The sequence below is a fragment of the Triturus cristatus genome, chromosome 3_2 (genome assembly GCF_964204655.1).
Source record: "Triturus cristatus chromosome 3_2, aTriCri1.1, whole genome shotgun sequence".
Taxonomy (NCBI): domain Eukaryota; kingdom Metazoa; phylum Chordata; class Amphibia; order Caudata; family Salamandridae; genus Triturus; species Triturus cristatus.
The window spans coordinates 1183379870-1183400999 of record NC_140584.1 but is presented as its reverse complement, the minus strand read 5'-3'; the positions used below and the strand labels follow the sequence as shown (position 1 = coordinate 1183400999).

At 45.9% G+C, this 21130-nt stretch overlaps 1 protein-coding gene across 7 annotated transcripts in view; it reads left to right on the top strand.

Annotated features, from left to right (window-relative positions):
• Positions 1–21130, top strand: part of TTLL4 (tubulin tyrosine ligase like 4) — a 525559-nt gene that overhangs the window by 12539 nt on the left and 491890 nt on the right. For 2 of the 7 annotated variants that reach the window (XM_085650093.1, XM_085650092.1), the window contains exon 2: positions 419–481. The exons of the other annotated variants lie outside the window; for them this stretch is intronic. The gene's annotated coding sequence lies outside the window, so the exon portion shown is untranslated. The remainder of the gene's footprint in view (positions 1–418; positions 482–21130) is intronic. 7 annotated transcript variants of the gene reach the window in all.

The following is a 21130-nucleotide window of genomic DNA, read 5'->3' as shown; positions in this document are numbered from 1 at the left end:
CTAATACCGCCCTCACCGCGCTTTGACCAAGTAAGCCACAATCGAGCATGAAGACAGTTTTTTACCCAGTTTCATTCTGCTGTTTTTATTCTGCTTGCTAAAACATCACTTTTTACGATCACTTGCACAATTGTTTTTTTGAATATTGTTTCTGCTGAAATAACAAGATCCTTGCTTTCTTAAACAGAGTTCTGTAATTCTATAAATACTTTTGGAGCTAGAATACGATTTTCTTTTAAAATCAGTAATACTCTGCATTTCATAACTCTTGAAGTAGTAGTAACTTTCCCTGTTTTTGTGAGGTTATAGTTTACAATTTATTAGTCTGTTTCCAATTCGGTTTGCCTAATATTTTGGTGTCTGTTTTATGTGCTATACTGAACTTGCAGAGGAGTTCATTGTTTGTATTTCCTAATAGTATATCAAGCGTGATGTACAGACTCTGAAGTTGGTTGAGTTGACGCACACAAATGTGCTTTAGGTAAGACAAAAAACTTTTATACAAAACGATTTTCCACCATTAATCTGGGCTATGGTCACAAGGTTGAATACTGTTTGAAGTGTATCATTATAAGTTTTGATGCTTTTACAGAGCCCTCTGACCTATCATGTTGATCGACTGTGCTTATGAAGGTCAAGATCCAGAGGCCTAAGTATAAATAATTTTTATGATTTGAGCACTGATGCAGCAGAGTGACTACCTCTTGATCCTGATAAATGCCCCGAACAGCTCTGTCACCTGGGCAGAAACATGTTGATCAGTAGATGGGGTATATTTTTTAACCCTATATTCACTTGCGTTTTAACTACTATCACTTAGGCAGGAAGAATAAAAAAGGTTGCCCCTAAGTAGATAGTTTTTAACCTCCACTTTTTTCACTTTATTATTTTGCACTCTGCCCCTCCTTACCTTTTGAGTTGGTAGATCCAACGTGTGCTTCTGCACTCCTGCTCCTTCCCTTTCGGGTTAAGTCGTAGCCCATACGGAGTACCTTGCGGTCCCCTTATGCTGGAGGAACCCAATGATGAAGCATGTCTCCCTCGAGTGAGTGAATGTGTTTCGTCCATAATTGGCATATGCCCAAAACAATGGTCTGTTTGTAGTTCTAAGTGTGCTACCCTATAATCATATGTGAGTTTCCTTGTAATTAGCTTTCTTAATTTTAAATTACATCAAGAGGTTAACATCCCCTATATAACTGATCAGATTAATGTAGCTCCTATTCTTCTTTGTCATTCAGTATGGTGTAGAGATACTGTGTCCCTTACCCAACAAATAATAATGGATTGTTTTGCCCTAGAACATACAGACAATATTAAATGGTTGAAGTACGTGAAAAATACCCTACATACTCTATATCTAGGGAACCTATATGAATTACCTGGAAACTGTATCTGTCTCGAAAAAAGCTTTAAAAACTATTTTTTAGGTCAAGCCTAGCACAGCACGCATTTGCTGCTCTAGAAAATGACCTCTTGGAATCACTTCAGCTTTTCAGCAGACTCGTAGGTGTGGCTAAAAAAAGCCACACGCACAAGTTTGCTGAAAAGTTGAACTCATTGGCCTTTGCGTGTGGCTTTCAAAAACTGAAAGCCTGCAATTGGCCAAAGGCGGGTGCATGTCCCGCCATCTCTCTAAACATTAACTCCCCTGGCCTAGGGAGCTCAGGAACGAGCAGCAGCGTGGCTGGATTTCAGCTGCATTCCTGACATTCCTTGTTATTCCACGTTAGCACCTCTGCCGCACTGACAGGGCTCCCGTCCCTCCAACGCAGCGCAGAGATGCCTGTGGAAACCTATCGGACTGGCAAGCAGCAACACCGGCAGCCAATAAGGGGCAGGCTCCTGCAGAATCCAGCACATGCTGTCTGAGGCGCGGATACTGTCATCGCCGCCGCTTAGCGGGCTCTCGGGCTAAATAATGCTATTTCCGAGCACGGGGCTGTGGAGGCACGCACCACCATGCACCGTGGTTCAAGAAATGCAACTATTGCTACGGCAGTCAAGACGCCGGCACGACTTCCATTCCGACACCATCCTTTTACATGAAAAAATGCAGGTCGCATTCAACACTTAAGATTGGCCTATGCTCTCCCGCTCAGTGTAAGTGAGCACGAGGACCCAATTACACACGACCACTCAATAGTCTCAAGTGCCTCACAAGCCACGATATTTGCCGGCCTGTGAAATTCAGACAAAAGAATTCTGTTGTAAACTAGATTTGCGATGTGCTTTTCAGCGGTGCTCACTCCCGCGACTTCTGAAACTATTGTCGTGGTTTTTGAACCCCACATCAACGTCACTAGACGTTTAAAATCTTACTTTGAAGACAAAGGACATCTGAAAAGCATGAGGGCCAAATATAAATCAGATACCACTAAGAACGGTGGAGTGAGCTCTTGGATCAGTTTAAACACTGAACTGGGATTACCTCGCCTTCAATACATGGCAATGGGAGAAATACATTCTCCCAATTATTTTTTTCGATAAATCTCCAACTTTCCACCTCCGAAATGTTGGCATGTTTGCATTTGGATGTTGCTTTATATTTGGACGTTCTCTCTGCACACTTGCTTCTCATATCAGTTAAACAGGGCCATTAATTCAGTAAAAAAGTAACAACAATTATTAAATTGTATCCTCAATGGTACACCCAACAGGGCTACTCAGTAACCTGTGCTGAGGGGGAAATGGGAGCACAGAAACCCTAGTTTTGAATACGCCCTAGACCTTGAGGAGGACTCCGCAACTAATAACACACTCACGCAATTGGCCTCGGTTCAGGACTGAACCTGTTGCATGCATGCTGACGTCATGGCTCCTACGGGAGTTCAGTACAGCCCATCCAAAGGTAGATAGCAGGAACTTTACCTACAGTGGCGTCTGGTGACATTTTAAAGTGGTGGACGTAAGAGTGCCTGTACAAGTGTAATAGACAAGACAGAGAGAGTATGGACTATGGAGCTAGAAGGGCATGCACGGAATATACTAGCAGAGTACAGTGAAGAGTCTGCAAGATGCCCTGCACTGACCCACTCCAACCCCTGAGCATGCTCGCTCACCCACATCGCTCCTCTCTCCAACTTTTGATACGAAACTTAAGACCGCTGAAGGTTGAGGGAGAGACCATAGAAACTGTAAACTGTGCATTTATTTATATTGGCAATGCGGCCTTTGAAATAGAGCCAGCAAAATAGTTTAGAGGCTTGGCAACCGGCGACGGAAATCTGTGCGTAAATTTGCATGTGGCAAAATCAATACCTAAAAAAGCGGCCTCAGCGTTATAAAATTCCAAATTAACGAAATAAGCACCGTACCGATATTAACGTGGATGGATGATAATACCAGATATGTTATTTAAGGTCTTTGAGAAATTCCGGTGTTGGGTTGGCGGCACGAGCCGACTCACAGACTTATAACGCTGACAAATGATCTTACCTGGACAGGTACTGCTCTCTTCGGCTCTGTGCAGGTGCCTCGCAGCAGCAGCAGCCCCGCCAAAAACACTAAGAGAGAAGGCACGACACACATCCTCGCAGCTAGTCCAGCTCGCAGTCTGTCCCTTTTTCTGCTCCTTAACACACACTCTCCTTTCTTCTCCTCTGACGTCTTGGTTTCATCTTTATGCCCAAGCGCTGCCTGCAGCCTTAACCCCTTCGCTGCTGCGGACATTCCGCTGCAGCGCTGGGGGGGGGCAGGGGGGCAGCGCGGCGGGCCTGTGCTCATGACGGAGCCGCTCCGTCATGAGCCACAGTTGAGCTGTGCTCATGACGGAACGGTTCCGTCATGACTCCGCCCATTTGCGTTGTCCCCTCGCACAGGCGGGAAAACAGCGCCGCGCAGGCGGAGCGGCCGCCAACAGGATTGTCATGACGGAACGGTTCCGTCATGAGCAGGGAAGGGGTTAATGCATGCTGCGGTCCCGGCCCAGAGCTGTGTACTAGTGTCGCCCGCCGGCGGCAACTATACACCAATCCAGATGCTGCTGGTGCGAGTGTGGCAACCACTCTCAACCAATACAGACGCTGCTCCAGCAGCGCCAGGATTGGCTTAGCAGGGATACACGTCGCCCATTAGGAGACCGAGGGCTGCGGCATTGGTCAACCCTCTCTCTCCTAATGTGCAGCCACCAGCCACATGAAACACTAGTGCGCATGACTGGGCTGGTCGGAAACATTCTCCGACCCAAACCCAACATGCGCACTGCTGCCTGCTGTGCGCCCCGCGCCACCCCCTGGCCTGCTGGGTCTGACAATGACATGTCAGTCAGCATGAATGTGGGAGTCAACCTGCTGGCTGCCCCGCCCACCCCCTTCAGACATAGCCACTGAGGGAGCTCGGCTGAGCCTCTGCTAAATGACTGCCTCACCTCTGGTGTCGGACGGGTGGACGCGGCTTTTGGGTCAACGCCCTAGCGCCCTAATGGATGCCCGCACCGCCACTGTATACCTACTTGGGCATACACTAAGTCTCTGACTGGGTGCCAGTTTGGTCTTCTGTCCGTATTGATGGATCCGCCCACTCGGCAGAGCTGCAGGTTCCTGGGGTAGCACTACCTATTTTTAGGTCGAGCATTCAAGACCTCTTTTATATACTTATGTGTATGTACTTTGTGGGCTCTGGAGATTAGCCCTAGGACTTGTCTGCTTCCACGTAGGGACATTTTTATGTTCAACTACCTCTATTTAACTATCTTGATAGAAAACTACCACTTACGGTCAGTAAAATACCAGAATTGCTTTCTGCTTGTTCAACTGCCTCTATTTAACTGTCTTGATAGAAAACGACCAGTAGTGGTCAGTGAATTACCAGAATTGCTTTCTGCTGAGGGACTTCCTTTTTAGGTCTCGCTGAGCCCAGCGCATGCGCTGGCTCGGAGAGACATTTTGTATGTGAGTTTTCAGAGTGCTGCTGGCTGGCCTAGTGCTTGCGTTCACGCGACCGTGCACGCGCGAACCGCTAGCCTTCAGCAGCACTTTGAAAACTCGTGCGTCATCGTGATCACTTTCAGAGCGATCGCGATGACGCACGCTTTCAATGCTTGTTAATTAGTGCGGTACGCACCACGCGCGGTGCGCACCACTCGCGTGCTTGTTTACCCTTCTTTTGGAAATGGAAAAAGTTCGCCCTTGTCCCATTTCGGCAGCAAAAATCCAACAAGACATTTCTCTCTGACACCGCAAATTCAGAAAAACATACATCATGATCACTTCGTGTTTCTCTCGCCGTCCCCGCGGGCAGTGACAAGAGGCCCGGTCAAAATTCTGATTCCTGCTCTCGCAGCGCAGCTCTTAACACGTGTTCCTTGGCTGCCGCCTGCTGTATTTATTATTCATGAGGTGCTGGGCGCGCGTGACTTGGTCATTCCACTGCACGTGTCAGGCTCGGGTCAAAGACTTGTCAATCTGCAGTCCCTCGACAATAGTCCTTGATTGCCGGTCAAGCGCTCGCGCTGAATAAGCTGCACCTGTTAAAGAGACACCGCGTGCAAGTCACCGCCGATAACTTCATCAGCGTCGTCGATAACAGCGCAAACCGTCCGACGGGTTCCAGAGTAGAAGTGTCAAGTCTGAACCATACACGTCAGAGGCCATAGCGCCCAAAAAACAGGCCTTTGGGTGAGTAAGTGCTCCATAATTATTTGTTGCCACCTTCTTTCCCGATTCTCCCACCACCCCCAAATAATATATTATATACTATGACTGGGTCACACCAAAACTTCTTACTTTGCGTCATGTGCATAATTTTATTGTAAAAAATATGTGCTTATTACGAGAACTCACCAGTAGCGCAATTAACACTCATAAGGTGAGGTGTGCAAAAGTCACTCAGGCACAACTGCGACACTGATTCGAGTAGAAAGTGTTTGAGCAGTTGCACACATTTCCCACGAGACGCTATCTGTTCACACCCGTTTCTTGCAGTAAAAAGCATTAGCATTGCCAACAGGTCTCGCTTTTGGGACCTTATAAGTATTTAGTTCAACATCAACCGTTTCATGGCTAAACAGTTATAAGGTCCCAAAAGTGAGACCTATTGGCTATGCCAATGCTTGTTTAATTTTTTTCTGGAAACTGCCTCTATTTAACTTTCTTGATAGAAAACAACCAGAAGAGGTCAGTAAACGACCAGAATAATTTTAGCATTCTCTAGATTTCAGTCCATAGAAATTGTCTTCCACGAGCATACGTAGATGATAATATATGTTTCCAATCTTGTAATTTCAGTGATATGACCACCGAAAGCTCTGGTTTTATATTAAAAACAGAGCTTTGGGCTATACCATTTCCTGCTGAAAGGCAATATTTCTCTCCATGTGTTCCCATACCTGGGTGTCATGCAGTTTGGTGCTTACTTTCCCTCCATGTTAAAGAACAGTAGATGTTTCAGCACCCAGGCTAATGTGCTGCAAACATTGCTAATGCTTGTTTTGCCTTTGCCAATGTTGCGAGAATGAATGCACACCATAATAAATCGACTATCGGGGAATACATATTGAGGGCCCACTGCAGGGATATCCTCCTATTTGGAGTTTATAACAATCCCTCGGCACAGATTAATTCTGTTAAGGTTCTGCCATAATTATATTCCATGTATGTTGGGCCACCCTGCTGGTATCTATTCTAGTAATGATCTTCCTTGTTGCCCTTGTAATAATTTCTCGCGTCAAACTGATTTGCACATTTTCTTCTTTTGTAAATTTTATTGTAATCATCTGAAAAGATTTTTAACTCCTCTTTTACGTATGCTTAATTTTAGACCATATCGTCCAGCCTTACACTTTTTACAAATGTTGCCTGACCCTCTAACCTGTCTTAGTGTCGCTTCCTTTTTATGTGCGTCTCTGAGAACTAGGAAAATGACCATTTGCTAATGTGAATTGTCTGTTTTTAGAGTTTTTATCTGTGATGTATTTCTGAACTTTCATGATTAATTTTGTTTTCATCGAATAAAGTAATTTAGAATTGAATTCATTGTCAGATTTCTAAATTGGCACATAACAGGGTGGCAGTTGTACGCGATCAGAGGGCATGAGTGATTTGGTTCTTTAAAAAAAATATATATAAATATTTATTATTTTCAAAAGATAAAAGAATAATACATATGAGTCAATAATACAGAAAGAAAAGGCACTACCATCGAATGATATATTTTTCAGGCGAGAAACCTAACAGGTGAGCAGGCATCGTGCAGTATATTATATGGCAGGAATCTAAAGTGATGGGGTGTCACCTCATTTCCATGGGGTACAGTACAATAGTCCTCTTCAAGTAAATGCACAGTAATATCTGCACTCTGTCTTCACATGGTAACAAAGAAAGCATTATGTCAAAAGTATACCATAATCTACAAACTGTAATAACAAGCAGACACCTCTTATACATGTATTGAAAGGTCCCATATTATTCTACAGTCTTTAGGTTTTCAGCAGTTCCAAATATCTCTGGGCTTGGATGAGGCGGCGGGTCACAAGTTCCGCTTGCAATTTTAGTTGCTCATTGCAAAATATAAGAAACTAAAGCCACGGTTTCAAATTTGGACATCTTCCCATACCCCAATTGGAAGCACCCAATCTCTTGGCCAACAGAGGCGCGATTGCAATAAACCTTTTGTGAACGGTAGGAATCTCTGGCACCCAATCCAAAAATGCCACCTGAGGATCCAATGGCATCTTAACCACTATGACGGATAGTGAGATGAATAACGCCTCATGCCAATTAGACATTGCCTTACTACAGGGCCAGGCCATGTGGTTCTGGTCGAATGATAGCAGTCAATGGTGCCCCCTGCTGGATAGTTTATTCGTTGTAAGTGTATGAGAGATTTTTTAAAACCGTTTTTTACTTTTTTCAATTGAACAAATTGCCCATCTGCCAGAAAGCCTCCAGCTGCACGCCAAGGTTTCATAAGGAAAAAAAAACCAATAGGATATATATTTTTGTTTAATTTTACACAGCTGCTTGTCCCATCTTCCATCCTGTCACAGCAAGTTGGCTCAACGGGTGAATGCACAACCCGCTGCGGTGCTCTGTACCCTGACGAACACTGTGAAAATGCCATTCACCAGCTGTAGATATCAGCGAGCACCAAGTCACAGGCCCTAATGCAAGTAAAATAGATCATGGGGTTAAAGCGCCTACTGCGCTCATCTGTGCATAACCTGTAGAACGCAGCTTGAGTTATCGTGGGAGGCGAACCAGCGTTTCATCCGTTCGAGGTTGATAATAGGAGTACCGTTCAGCTGAATAGTGCTACCTATTTTCCCACATACATTACTTACAGCGCCTAGACCCAGATCCGCATGGGTTCATGTTGTACTGATGACGGACATAAGCGTGCTCGTTTGATTTGAAAATGTGATGTTTCCAGCATGGGAGAAAGTTTGTCATAAAAAAAACAGTACATTTTCTCTAATTTCTTTTCTACTCTGCAGTCCCTGACTCTAGCACGTCTTCTTAATACAGAAAACAGACCCTCCCGGAATATGACCGGTTTTCATGTCACGCTTTTTGGGAGAATTTGAGATTTAAATCCCATGCCTTGAGGAGGTGGAAGGGGGAGAGAGCAGGTGTCTTATAGAGGCAAGGGGAGGGGTTCACGAAATGACAGACACAATTGTGTAAAAAAATAAACACATTTTTTCACAGAATTTGCACCTTCTTAAAAACTTTTTCTTTGATAAAGTATCTTACCCTGAAGCACCGTGATGCGCCGAGGACCCCTGCCCACCCCATCAGCCGCCCCCGTCCACAGATGGAACAGAGATCAGCAGTTGCTCGGATATTGGGAGGGACACAATTAATGTGTAATTTTGTTTTCTGGTTTAAAAGATCAAAAACTTCTAGACCTTGCACGCTACACCTTTCTTATCTGTCAATTTTCCGGGGGAGGGGCTCACAACAAGTGAATTATTTCAGTTCAAGGAGGAAGAAGGAGGGGGGCTGGGAGGGAATTAATTGTTTACGGTGACATTACCAAGGCTGGCTTATAAAATGAATAGCTGCGGAGCTCTCTCCAGCAGAAGTCTTGAACCAGTAGGGAGAGAGCAAAAAGCGTGGAGGCCAGGAAGAAGGGGAGGCTTGTGCAAGAGCAGGGTTCTGCTTCAACTTTCGTATCTCTCCTGCTGCTGCCCGGCTGATTCGCATATTTTTTATTTTTTTTTGCACACTTTATACTGGTGCCTGTCTTTTTTATTTTTTCTATCCACATACAACCTGTGCAAAGTACGCAAACCGTCCTGAGTAAAATACGCAGGTGAACACGTGCACAACAAAGCGGAGTAAAGCACAGCACCGGCCACATGTACCCCGCCGAGCAACCACGTGATCAGTATGTGCAGAGAAATGAGAATGTGCACATCTGCACATTTATGCATCATCATGCGGCACTCAACGCTCACTCTAAATGTTGCCTTTCTCTCTAGCTTGTAAACACATCCAATGGCGCTTTCAGAATTAGCCAAATAATATTTGCCATACGTTTGTGTAGATTTTTCTATACCGTGATGCTATTCCGGATGCTGCCCGTAATTCCTTTTTGTAGGAAAACGTAACAAGCATTGGCATAGCCAATAGGTCTCGCTTTTGGGACCTTATAAGTATTTAGTTATGCAGCACAATATTTTTGGTGCAACAACATCAACTGTTGCATGGCTAAAAACATATAAGGCCCCAAAGGCGAGACCTATTGGCTATGCCAATGCTTGTTATCTGCTCTTCTCAGTTTGAAGTCCTAATATCTGCAGTTGTGATATTGCTTAAGGCTCATGAGTTCGAAGCAGCAGCGGGCGGTAATGCAAAGGCAGTGGTGGGGAATAAATAACTTATCACCCAGCCTTCCTGCTCAGTCCTTTCTTGGACCAGGTGGTTGTGCCTTTTTTTAGGTCTCGCCTTGCTATCGCGTAAGCGATCGCAAAGCGAGACTATAGTAAGGGGCATTTAAAAGTGCTCCGAAAAGCGGATTGCATGGCGAGCACGCGCACAATCACGCGCATCGTGCCGCCATGCAATCCGTTTGGCATCGCACTTCAAAGGGTCCGCTCCCCCGCCAAGCGCGCGCGCCACGCTCCGCCGGGCTTGTCTTGTTACCTTTTTGTTGTCAGATCCAAAAGGCTCATATACCCACTGATGTGTTTTGACTCAGACGTTGAAGTAAGTACACACATGGAAAAATGGACAGGGATGTGTGGCAGCGAGCAATCAGCACCGCCTTGCATCGTTATTTATTTTCTAAATAGCGACGCTTTGACTTTAAGTGCGCCTTTCATTGTCTAAGAACAGAGTCACTTTCACTATTAATTGGCATTTCTTTATTTCACACTGGTAACCCAATTGATTTGCTTTTCTGAAAGTTCCGGGCCAACAGCTCGTTGTTCTCCTGTACCCAGATCATCCCCTCCCGCTGTATACTGTTAACCCAACTTGCTCTCATGTCCCAGCATCTCATCTCCCCACCCCTCCTCAACGCTGAACCACTTTCCTTCCCGCTGTCTCCTGAGCACTGATCGCTTGATTTACAGCCTCAATAGCTTTAACTCTAATTTACAATAAAAAACCTCCACTGTAAACAAAATAACATACGTGAAAACATTACCACTACTTCATTACTGTCTCTACGCTCTCCTTGTCACACTGTCCTTCCTTTCACCTTGTTACAAAGACCCTCCTTTCACATTTTCACACTATTCCTCCTTTCTCCAGAGGCTCTCAGCTTCTTAGTGGACTCCTCCCTTCACCTCAGCCTTTCACTGTGATCTAGTGGCACTCCCAACCAGTACTTCACGGGCTATCTCTCCACTCGTCATTCTGTCCCTCCTTTCACCGGAGGCTTTCTTTTTTTCACCCAGTCACTTATTTCATCACAATCTTTCAGTCTCTCATTGCGCACTCCCCTCTGGCACTTCATGGACTCTACCTTTTCATCCTGCCCCTTCCCTCACCAGAGTCTCTGCTTCATACCGGACTCCTCCTTTCACCTCAGCTTTTCATCTCTCCTAATGGCACTCCCCATTGGCTGTCTCTCCGCTCTCCGTGTCATTCTGCCCCTCCTTTTACCAGAGGCTCTCTGTTTTTCAGCCAGTCCCTCTTTTCATCCCAGCCTTTAAGTCTCTCCTTCATCTCATCCATTCCGTCTCTTTTTACGGCTCTCCCACCAGTATTTCATGGCAGTCTCTCCCCTCGCCTTGTCACACTGTCCCTCCTTTCACCTTGTTACACTGTCCCTCCTTTCACCAGAAACTCGGGGCTTCTTAGTGGGCTCCTCCTTTCATCTCAGCCTTTCACTGTCTTCTAATGGCACTCCCCTCCGACTTCACGGGCTATCTCTCCCCATGTCATCCTGTCCCTCCTTTCACCAGAGGTTCTCCATTTCTCACCCAGTCACTTATTTTATCACAATCTTTCAGTCTCTCATTATGGCACTCCCCACCGGCACTTCATGGGCTCTCCTTGTCATCCTGCCCCTTCCTTTACCAGAGTCTCTGCTTCATTCCGGAATCCTCCTTTCAACTAAGCCTTTCATCTCTCCTAATGGCATCCCCCCCACCGGTACCTCACGGTCTGTCCCTCCCCTCTCCTTGTCCTCCTGTCCCCCCCGCTCTCCTCGTTACCCTGTACCTCCCTTCATCAGAGGCTCTCTTTTTATTTCCCATTAACTCGTTCTCCAGCGCCGCAAGGTCATTCCAATGGCAATAGCACTATGTAAACATAATTACTTTACTGCAAATAAAAAAGCAAAAGTAAAAAACATTGCCATTTTCAATGCCAATAGCTCCAACTTTAACAAATGCGAGACCTATTGCATTGTAAATGCTTGTTTATGCTTTTGATCTGGAGGTTGGCGTACCAATCAGTGACCGAAGCGGGATGAGGGCCATCCTATCCATCTCCACTGACGTGAGGTATGTATGGGTTCAGACAATACCAATAGTGGGCAAAAGATAGATGATATTATTCTGCATCAGGGGCCTCAAACCACCCAAATTAAATGGAAGTGTGTTTCCCACCCCACCCAATCCTAGCCTTGCCTCCCGCTAATACCCATCATATTAACTGCGTTTTCAGCGTGCAAATGAAGGACACATTGAAGGCTATACGTATGTTGACAAATGATGATAAAAGCTTGGGTAAAGTACTTTATTCATAAAGCCTTTCCACCCGGGTAAGGCTATCCAGTTCATGATTTGTTCTATAATCATAGCAATTGTTGCCACATAGTTTTCTCACATTACTGTGTCAGAGTTCCGGTGTACCCAGATAACTAGATATTTAGGTTTAACTTCATTTTTATTTTGTAGTGCCAACAGTAGTAACCTACAGCTTATGACAAAACCGTAATATGTAGTATACACCAGTTCAAATACATTACATAATTCGAATTTGATCTGTTTGGCAGGTGTCTGCTTTCTGCGTCGTATAGTATTTGCGTTATGTATCTTATATGAAACAAACCAAAAACCGAAGAGAGAAGTAAAACACCGTAATTCAAACCATTCCCCCACCCACTGGTACTCTTCTTTCTATTTCTCTTGTGTATCTAGATACTGTGTCCTCTTTCAAATCGGGTTTCAATGGGTTTCGAAGGATTCTCCTGTGTTTGTTTTCCGAAGGAGGCGAAGATATTTCGGACAGGTGAATTCGTGGACTTCTATTGACAGCAAGCCAATGAGCGGTTTCCACACTTCTTTGAATGCTTCTTCTGAGTTTGTGAGGGAGGCATGTATACGCTCCATCCCCAAAATATACCATAATCTGTGGAGCCAACTGAGGAATCTAGGTGTATTTTGTGTTCCCCCAGTGTGTCAGAATATTCTGGAGCGCTGCCCCCAGAGCCACTCCCATCTGTTTCCCCTTGTGTGACTTCAATGGGAACATAAAGGGGTTAGGCATTCCCAGTACTATATATGTCGAGAGTCGTGGGATCTGTGTCTCAAACCTTAGGTCCATCTCGTCCAGTATCCTAGGCCAGTAAGATGATAAAAGTGGACAGTCCCACAGCAAATGTAATAAGGTGCCCTCCTCCCCACCCCAACGGATGGGGCTTCGGTCTGGATTCCCTTTATTAAGCCGTACGGAGGTTAGGTACCAATGTGACCAGAGATCCTCATCCTCTGGTCCAACCCCTCGGCATGGGACGACTACTGGTGGCCCGCATCACTGGGGACCGCCCCCCCCCCCCCCCCCCGGGCCCCTACTGACCACGCACGCAACCTGGGAGTCATCCTCGACTCAAAACTCATCATGACCAAACAAGTCAACGCAGTCTCCTCCACCTGCTTCAACACCCTCCGCATGCTCCGCAAGATCTACAGATGGATCCCGACAAACACAAGGAAAACAGTCACCCAGGCCCTAGTCAGCAGCAGACTCTACTACGGAAACGCCCTCTACGCCGGAGCCTCGTCCAAGCTCAAAAGACTACAAAGAATCCAGAACGCCTCTGCACGCCTGATCCTCGACGTCCCGCGCCGCGACCACATCACCCCCCCCCCCCACCTGAGGAACCTACACTGGCTCCCCATCGACAGAAGGATCTCCTTCAAGCTCCTGATCCACGCACACAAGGCACTCCACAAAACCGGCCCAGCCTACCTCAACATCCGACTCTCCTTCTACGTACCCAACAGGATGCTCCGCTCCGCTGACCACGCCTTGGCCACAGTCCCGTGCATCCGTAGAGCCACTTCCGGAGGCAGATCCTTCTCCCACCGCGCTGCCAAGACATGGAACATCCTCCCCCTCTACCTACGACATACCGAAGACCTACTGACCTTCAGGAAACAACTCAAGACCTGGCTTTTCGACCAGTAGCAGCATCACCGCCCCACTAGCGCCTTGAAACCCTTGCGGGTAAGTAGCGCGCTTTACAAATTAACTGATTGATTGATTGATTGTGTGGCTATCTTAGTAGCCGTTTCCTTACTAGCTGTGCTCCTTGCCATATATGTGGCCCTATAGTATGTCTTTCCATTTCTTTCTCGACCAATCCCTTCCCAGTTCCTTTGCCCAGCGATCTGGCTAGCGGTGGGTTGTGTGAGGGGCGATTGACGTAGCATGTCATATGATTCGGAGACTAATTTCTTGTCATCACTTTTGGTAATCCGCCATTTCTCATATCTCGTCAATTTCATGCTAATTTGTGAACCTTTGGGTGACGTAACTAGTGCCTTATCTGCGTGTTGCGGAAACGCTCTGTCTCGGGTAATGTGTTGTCTTGTCGGATACCTAGGTATTTAAGGGAGTCATTGCACCATTCCAGTCCAGTGTGAACATTGCTTTATTACTGATGAGTGGGAAAATCGGATGTTTTTGCTGGTTATTGGTTACTTTACTTTTGACAGGATGCTAAATTGGTTGTATTCCCTCACTATCTGTTTGAGGCATTATCTTAGGTTTCTAATGTATAAAGTATATCTTTTGCATATAGCGGAATCAATATGTAACAACTGGTGTAGCCAAGACCGAGTAGTATACTTGAAGTTTCGGTACCAGTGGCTCTTGTGCAACAGCAAAAAAGGATGGGTGAGAGAGCACCTCCTTGTCAGGTGCCGCGGGTATATGGATATATTCGTTGAAGTTACTTTTAAAAAAAAATCTTCTTATTATCTTAACAGAGCAGAAACACATCTTGCATTTTCATTATCGCGTACACAACCAATCCCCATCGCCTCCCACCACAGGGCATCCCCACTGAGCCTTGCTGGGATATTGTCCTATTTCCCCCACAATCGTCCCGATAATTCCATTCAAATGGTCTCTAAGTGGTCTGTCGACAAAGGTGTTTCACCCAGAGGAGGCGTACATGGGTTCCCCCTATATTCGTTCCATTTGTTCCAGATTTTCCCCCCACTTCTTGGGGCATCCTCTTTTTACATAGACTTTTTTTTCTCCACCAGGCACCAGTCCATGTCTCTTTTCCAATCGGAAAGCGTAGGCAGGAGGGCAGCTCTCCAGTGGCATGTTGTTTCTTTTTGCCAGCATAAAACCCAGGGTAACCCAAGTTTGGTCCGTTTGTACCAGTTTTGTATCCTCCCACACATTTAACAGGCACCACTTGGGCGATGGTGTAGGCTCTTCTCCCACCACCCCGACATACATGACCCAATCTTACGCCAGTAATCCTGAATCACCCGACATGCCCATATTATATGGTAGAACAACCCCGCCTCTCCACATCCTCTGTTACAGGTTGCTTCTGCCTTGCGTCCCATTTTCACAAGTGTAGTGCAGGAAATATATACCCTGTGCAGTATTTTAAGTTGGACTGATCTGAACCGGGCCCTGATTGCTACTTCGCTCGGGGAGGCTAAGGCTTCAGGCCAGTCCTCGTCTTGCCAGCGCTCTTTCAGGACTGTAAGCGTGTCTGGTAAGTTATTAATCAGTTTTCGATAAGTAAGCGAGATTGCCTTTCGGGGCATGTGTTCTTCTAGGAGTCTACATTCCAGAGGCGATGACTCCAGGAGCTCAGCTCCCTGAGGCACTGCTGCCTGTATTACTTGACGGATTTGCAAGTAACGGAAGTACTCCGTCTCCGCCAGTTCATATGTTTTTTTTGTAGGTGTTCAAATGATAGCATTTATACCCCTGTATGACGGCCTCCCAAGCTTGAAATGCCTATTAAGTCCCATCTGGGGAAACCTTTTCTCAATTGTGAGGCGCCAAGTGGTTGGGATTCCCAAAGTGGCGTGGCTTTGGTAAGCCTGTTCTTCCACCCCAGCTTGGATAGAGTCGAGTGCCATTGGCGCACCGTCACTGACATAGGGCCTTCCAGCGTTAGTCGCCATGGTTCTGTGTAGAGCTCGTGGAGATACCCCCTCTGCTGCAGCACCAGCCAGTCCATCTGGTACGCCGGTTCTGTTAATGGTTGGTGGACCCATTGGTTCACTGTTATTAGTTGAGCAGCCCTATTATACGTTTAGATTTGAGGCAAGGCAACCCCCCCCTTCCCCTGTTGTACCAGCTAAGGGTCCGTTTATTGAGGACTATCCTAGGAGGGCCACCATCCCACAGGAGGGAACGCACTTCACTATCTATCAAACTGAAATACGAGTCCTGAACAGAGAAGGGTGTATTTTGTAATACGTATAAATTACGTGCCTGAAAACTCGCCTGATCCGCTGTTACAAAGATACCCAAGTACCGAATGAAGTTACATTGTTGATTCGGATCATGGCCTCTGGGGATGTGTAATCCTGCTATATCCGTCTATAAACCTTTGGGATACCCACAACTTAGTTAATATGGAAAGGATAGAACCCCATTCAAGGGAGTCGAATGCCTGCAAAGCGTTTAGAAAAAAGTCTGCAGCGACTGGATCAGGGTTTAAGTCTTTTAATAATTCAAGTAGAGTACGTAAATTATAGTACCTTGAAACTCACGCCTACTACCCTTCCTGGATTATCGGCCATCAATCAGAATTCTTCAGCCATCTCTGTCCAGGGCTTTTCTTTCCATCTAACTCCAGGTGAAATCCATCTCCTTCCAGTCTGCCTCAAGGCTTCGGCACCAGGTGTTTTTAGGACTTCCTCTTGTCCATTTACATTGGGAGTTCCAGGTCAGGGATTGCCTTGTTTGTGTTTAAGGGCTTACGGAGGGTCGGACCTATCCACCCTGGGCTCCATTTCATGATTATTTCATGAGCAGGGAGTAGGGAAGTCTGCTGCCATAGGTCGTTGTTGCTGATGGTGTTTGGCCAGCGAATTTAGAGGATTTTCCTCAGACAGATGTTGATGAAGGTCTGGACTTTGGTGGTGGTGGTCACTGTTGTCCTAAACGTTTCTGCTCTATAGATAATGACCAATTTTACATTGGACTTAAAGCCTGATCTTGATTTGCAGTGTTAGGTCCTTGGAGCTCCATATCTCCTGTAGCTGAATGAAGGCAGCCCTTTCTTTGTCGATTCTTGCCTAGATGTAGGCATCCCTGCTGCCCTGCTTGTCTATGACACTACCCAGGCATGTGTTGGCCTCAACCCCTTCCAGTGCATCGCTTGCAAGTGTGATTACAAGGCTATTGAAAAAAAACCGGACTGATCTGGCTGTACCAAATCTGGTAATAAGAGCTAGCTGGTTAGCAATTAGTTTTATTACAATTTTCACATTGCAGCTTATCAGAAACAGCGGCCAATTGGATTTACATTTATGTACTAGCTTTTCCTGCTTCACCAGCATTATCAACAGTGCAGCGGCAGGCAATAGTGGGGGGGGGGGCAAGTGGATTCTTTCAGCAAGCGATTTATGGGCTCTCCACCACCAGGAGACGAGAGAAGGCTTCCGAGCCAAACAGCGATATCAGTAGGTCCTCTATATACTCTTCCATTTTTCCATTGTCGGTGGGTCCGGGAACTATTTTGGCACAATTGCATGCATCTTTTCCATATTATGCTATCTCCTGCATTGTTAAATTTGTCTTCCACCATGGAGGTGCCTGGTGGTGCGATTTTTCTGTCTGGCACTAGCTAGTGGGTGGGAATGGCTCCTGGGCATGCCTTAACAAATGGTCAAAATGCCCGGGGCCAACAATAAACACGATGGCCATTTTCAAGATGGTGAAGGTCTTCGGTTATTCTAAACATGGACCCTGAGGGCTGGGGATTTGTGTGTGGGGAGTATGCAATGGTAATCATACTGTCCTCCTACATCTAACACTAAAATCCAGCATGGGGCAGTCAATGTACTCCCAATAAACACAGAGACAGAAGTCTGCTGGAACAAAAGTAGGATTTTCTATCAACCAGACAGTGGACACACTAGAATTGTTTTGGCATCCTGCTTCCCTCCATTTCAGATGTGCTCTCATTGTTATCTATAAAACCCAGCAGACCTATCAAGCAGGATTTAACATTCATGCAGGATTTGGCACTTAAATGGCAAAAAGATGCTCACAGCCTTACCCTGCACATTCTGTCCGGTTGAGAGGAGTCATCTCTGCCCTGGCCGTTTCATTTCTATTTAAATGCCAATTACTGGCTAACAAAGCAAACAGCAGGAGATGATGGACGGAATGCTGAAACTTTTCAGATACTCACCCCTAGTCACAGATATGGGCTGAATCCATCATCGTTCTTTAGCTTACTTCGCCACTCCACTTCAGACCCAGCCATATACAAATCAGTCTTGACCTTGTTCCTCATTGGAACAGTCTAGCCCGAATTGCCAAGCCAGGTCTTCCCTGGACCTGAAGCAAGCATCCTTGGGCATAGTGAAAAAGGGACACACATCTGGTCATACCCTGCCATCATAGGGCAAACAAAAGATGATGATGGACGGAGCGTTTAAACTTTTCATACGACCACAAGGATAAAGAGATCTAGATGGGGAGGAAGATCATTCTCCCACCTAGTGCCAAAGCTCTGGAACTCCATGCCTAAAGAACTAAGACTACTCACGGACTAGATAAGCTTCAGGAAAAAACATAATACATAGTTGTTCCCTGAATAACTCTATGCTGCACCTGTTATCACTTGCTTCTCAGCGCTGGGGAGCCCCAGGGCAGGTATGTGCTATATAAAACCCTCTAAACATAACCCCCCAGTCACAGATCTGGGTTTAAGCTAGCCTGACTGATGAGAGGTGATGCCCTGAAACCGGTCCCACGATGCATGTTTCCCCATCCAGAGAGGATCTGGCTTGGCAGTTAGTGCTGGACTGTTCCCTTGATGGACAGAGTCTAGACTGATTTGCATAAAGCTGTGTCTCAACTATGGTTGCATGGTGAGCAAAAGAACAATGGATGTAACCCAGATTGGCTGTAGGTCAATGCTTGATTTGCTCTGTATTCTGTCCATCATCTGTGTGTCTTTTAATTACTGGCTAGCAGACCTGGGAGAACAAATGCAAATTTAGCCTCCAGTAACTTCAGGCATGGAAAGGGTAACTTTCTAAATGTAGGATTTTTAATAACTTCTAAAATTAGTTCTACCAAATCCCTTTCCCAGGCTACAGTATTTGGATTTTAAGCTGCACTTTTTTTTTTTTTTACATAGCAAGGCTTGTGAGGAGCTTTTTGGGGTTAGTCACCGTAGTGACATGTTGACATTACATTTTTGCATGGTCCACTTTTTAATACCATGCACCCTGTCTTTGTGGCTCAACAAAGCCTACATAGGGTGACATTTTTAATATTCAAAAGGGTGTTTTTGACCTGTTAAAAGGGTTTATTTTGACTGGTCGAATTGCAATTTTCACACTGCCACAGCCATCCTATAATGGTAGGCCTGATACCCTCTTCTACACTGTCGCTGTATGAAAGGGCACAATAGATGCTGTAGTCCACAAATAGCATTTAACTTCCAGGCCGTGGGTATATTTTGTACCATATACTAGGGACTTACTTGGAAGGTAAATATACCAAGTAGGAGTATGCCAATTGGGCCATGTTTAAAGGGCGTGCACAGCACTTTACCACTGGTTAGCAGGGTTAACGTGCACAGAGGTTTAACACCCACAAAGATATAGGGTTCAGCAAAAGGTGAAACCTTTGTAGTGACCACGCAGAAAATGTGGATTACTCCACAAGAGGTCATGAGCAATCCTAATCCTCCTGTGTAACACACCTGTGTGTAGACATGACACACTTTTCTCTGGTTAGGGGGGGAGAAACTAAGCGGTTAACTGGCCTCTGAGGCCCATATGGTATTAGTGCTGGTGTCCCCTGAACCCTCCATTCCACTGCCTCCACTGCACTTCTAACTGCTTGCAGCCGTGTCTGAGCCACTGCCTGCTAAACGCTCCCAGGGCTGACTAATGGGAAACATAGTCCGGCAAGGTTGCTGTTTGGTTTAATAGCTAGTGTGCCACCTTCTCTCTGATAGTTCATTTTCACTAGGTGTTACCTTCGCCCATGTGAATTGTTGAGGCAAGTGATGTCACAAATAAATATCAAGGGTTAACAATAGGGTCCCCCTCAACTCCCTTTAGACCATTGCCAATTATCACTTCTTATCGTGTGGCCTGAGCTGCACGTTCTCCAGGTTAGCAGGTCCGCACAATAGTCTGCATGGCCAGTGGCTCTCATTGGACATGTCCACTAGCAATGGGAGTGGGATCTTGCAAGCTTCTTTTTATATTGTATTTTATTTGAGTTTTTGCTGTTAACAATGAAACCAAAGCAAAAAAAACAGAAACGGTCAGTGTTACATCAATGATGGTCAAGTGTCCGTACCTAAAATGAAGATCAAGTCTTTAGGGCCATACAAACTGTGAGACATCGTGCATTCTATCTGAATCATGATATACCCACGCATGGACATCTGTAGGTTCTTAGTCAGCCGCAGACTAGGTAGGAAGATTACAATGCGATAACATACACAGCAAATAACAAATAATTGTGTAGATAGGGCCCAGAGGGCATGTCCATAGCCCTGTCGATCTCCACTGGTCAGATCCCTTCACTCGGGCGCGCTTGACTCCCTTCCGGCCAAATAACTTTGAAACAAACCCCAAAAACTGTTGGGGCGATTCCGGGAGGAGAGGGGTGGAGGGGGGGGGGGGAGTAATTCACTATACAAATCAGATTGCGTGTTACAATATATCGTATCTTTAGACCACTGTGCTAAAGTGTGCACCGGTCCCCTGGCCCATTGCATGGCTATTCTGCGCTTTGCTACCAGTAAGCCCATGTCAACTAAACGGCGTGCATCTTTCCGTAACTGTCTTGAGTGCCCTAGAAGAGCCAACAGGGGGTCCAGCGGCAAGCCTATAATGTCACTCAGCGTTTGAATTATTAATCTCCAGTAATTAGCGGCATTGGGACATGACCAGGCTACATGCATAAACCCAGCAGGATTGGCTCTGCATCGCTCACATTCCGCAGAGTTATGGAGACCTTATCGATGTAGCCCAGCGGAGTATAATAAATTCTATTGAGAAATTAGAAGTGTATGAGGTGATATCGTCCATTCAAGGATGCGCGCTGTGTGGCTTCACAACAATAACGCCAATTGGTGTCATCCAGGGCCTCCCCAAGATAATTTTTCCACTCCAGCCTGGCCTTGGTAAAAAAATTCCTTCGATAATCCTGCACTATGCTATAAATGATGGAGGCTATCTTGTTAGTGGAATCTAAGCGCAGTAAAAACAAGAAATGAGCAAACTCAGGCGGCTCCAACGTATCGTCCCCGAGACACCCACGAA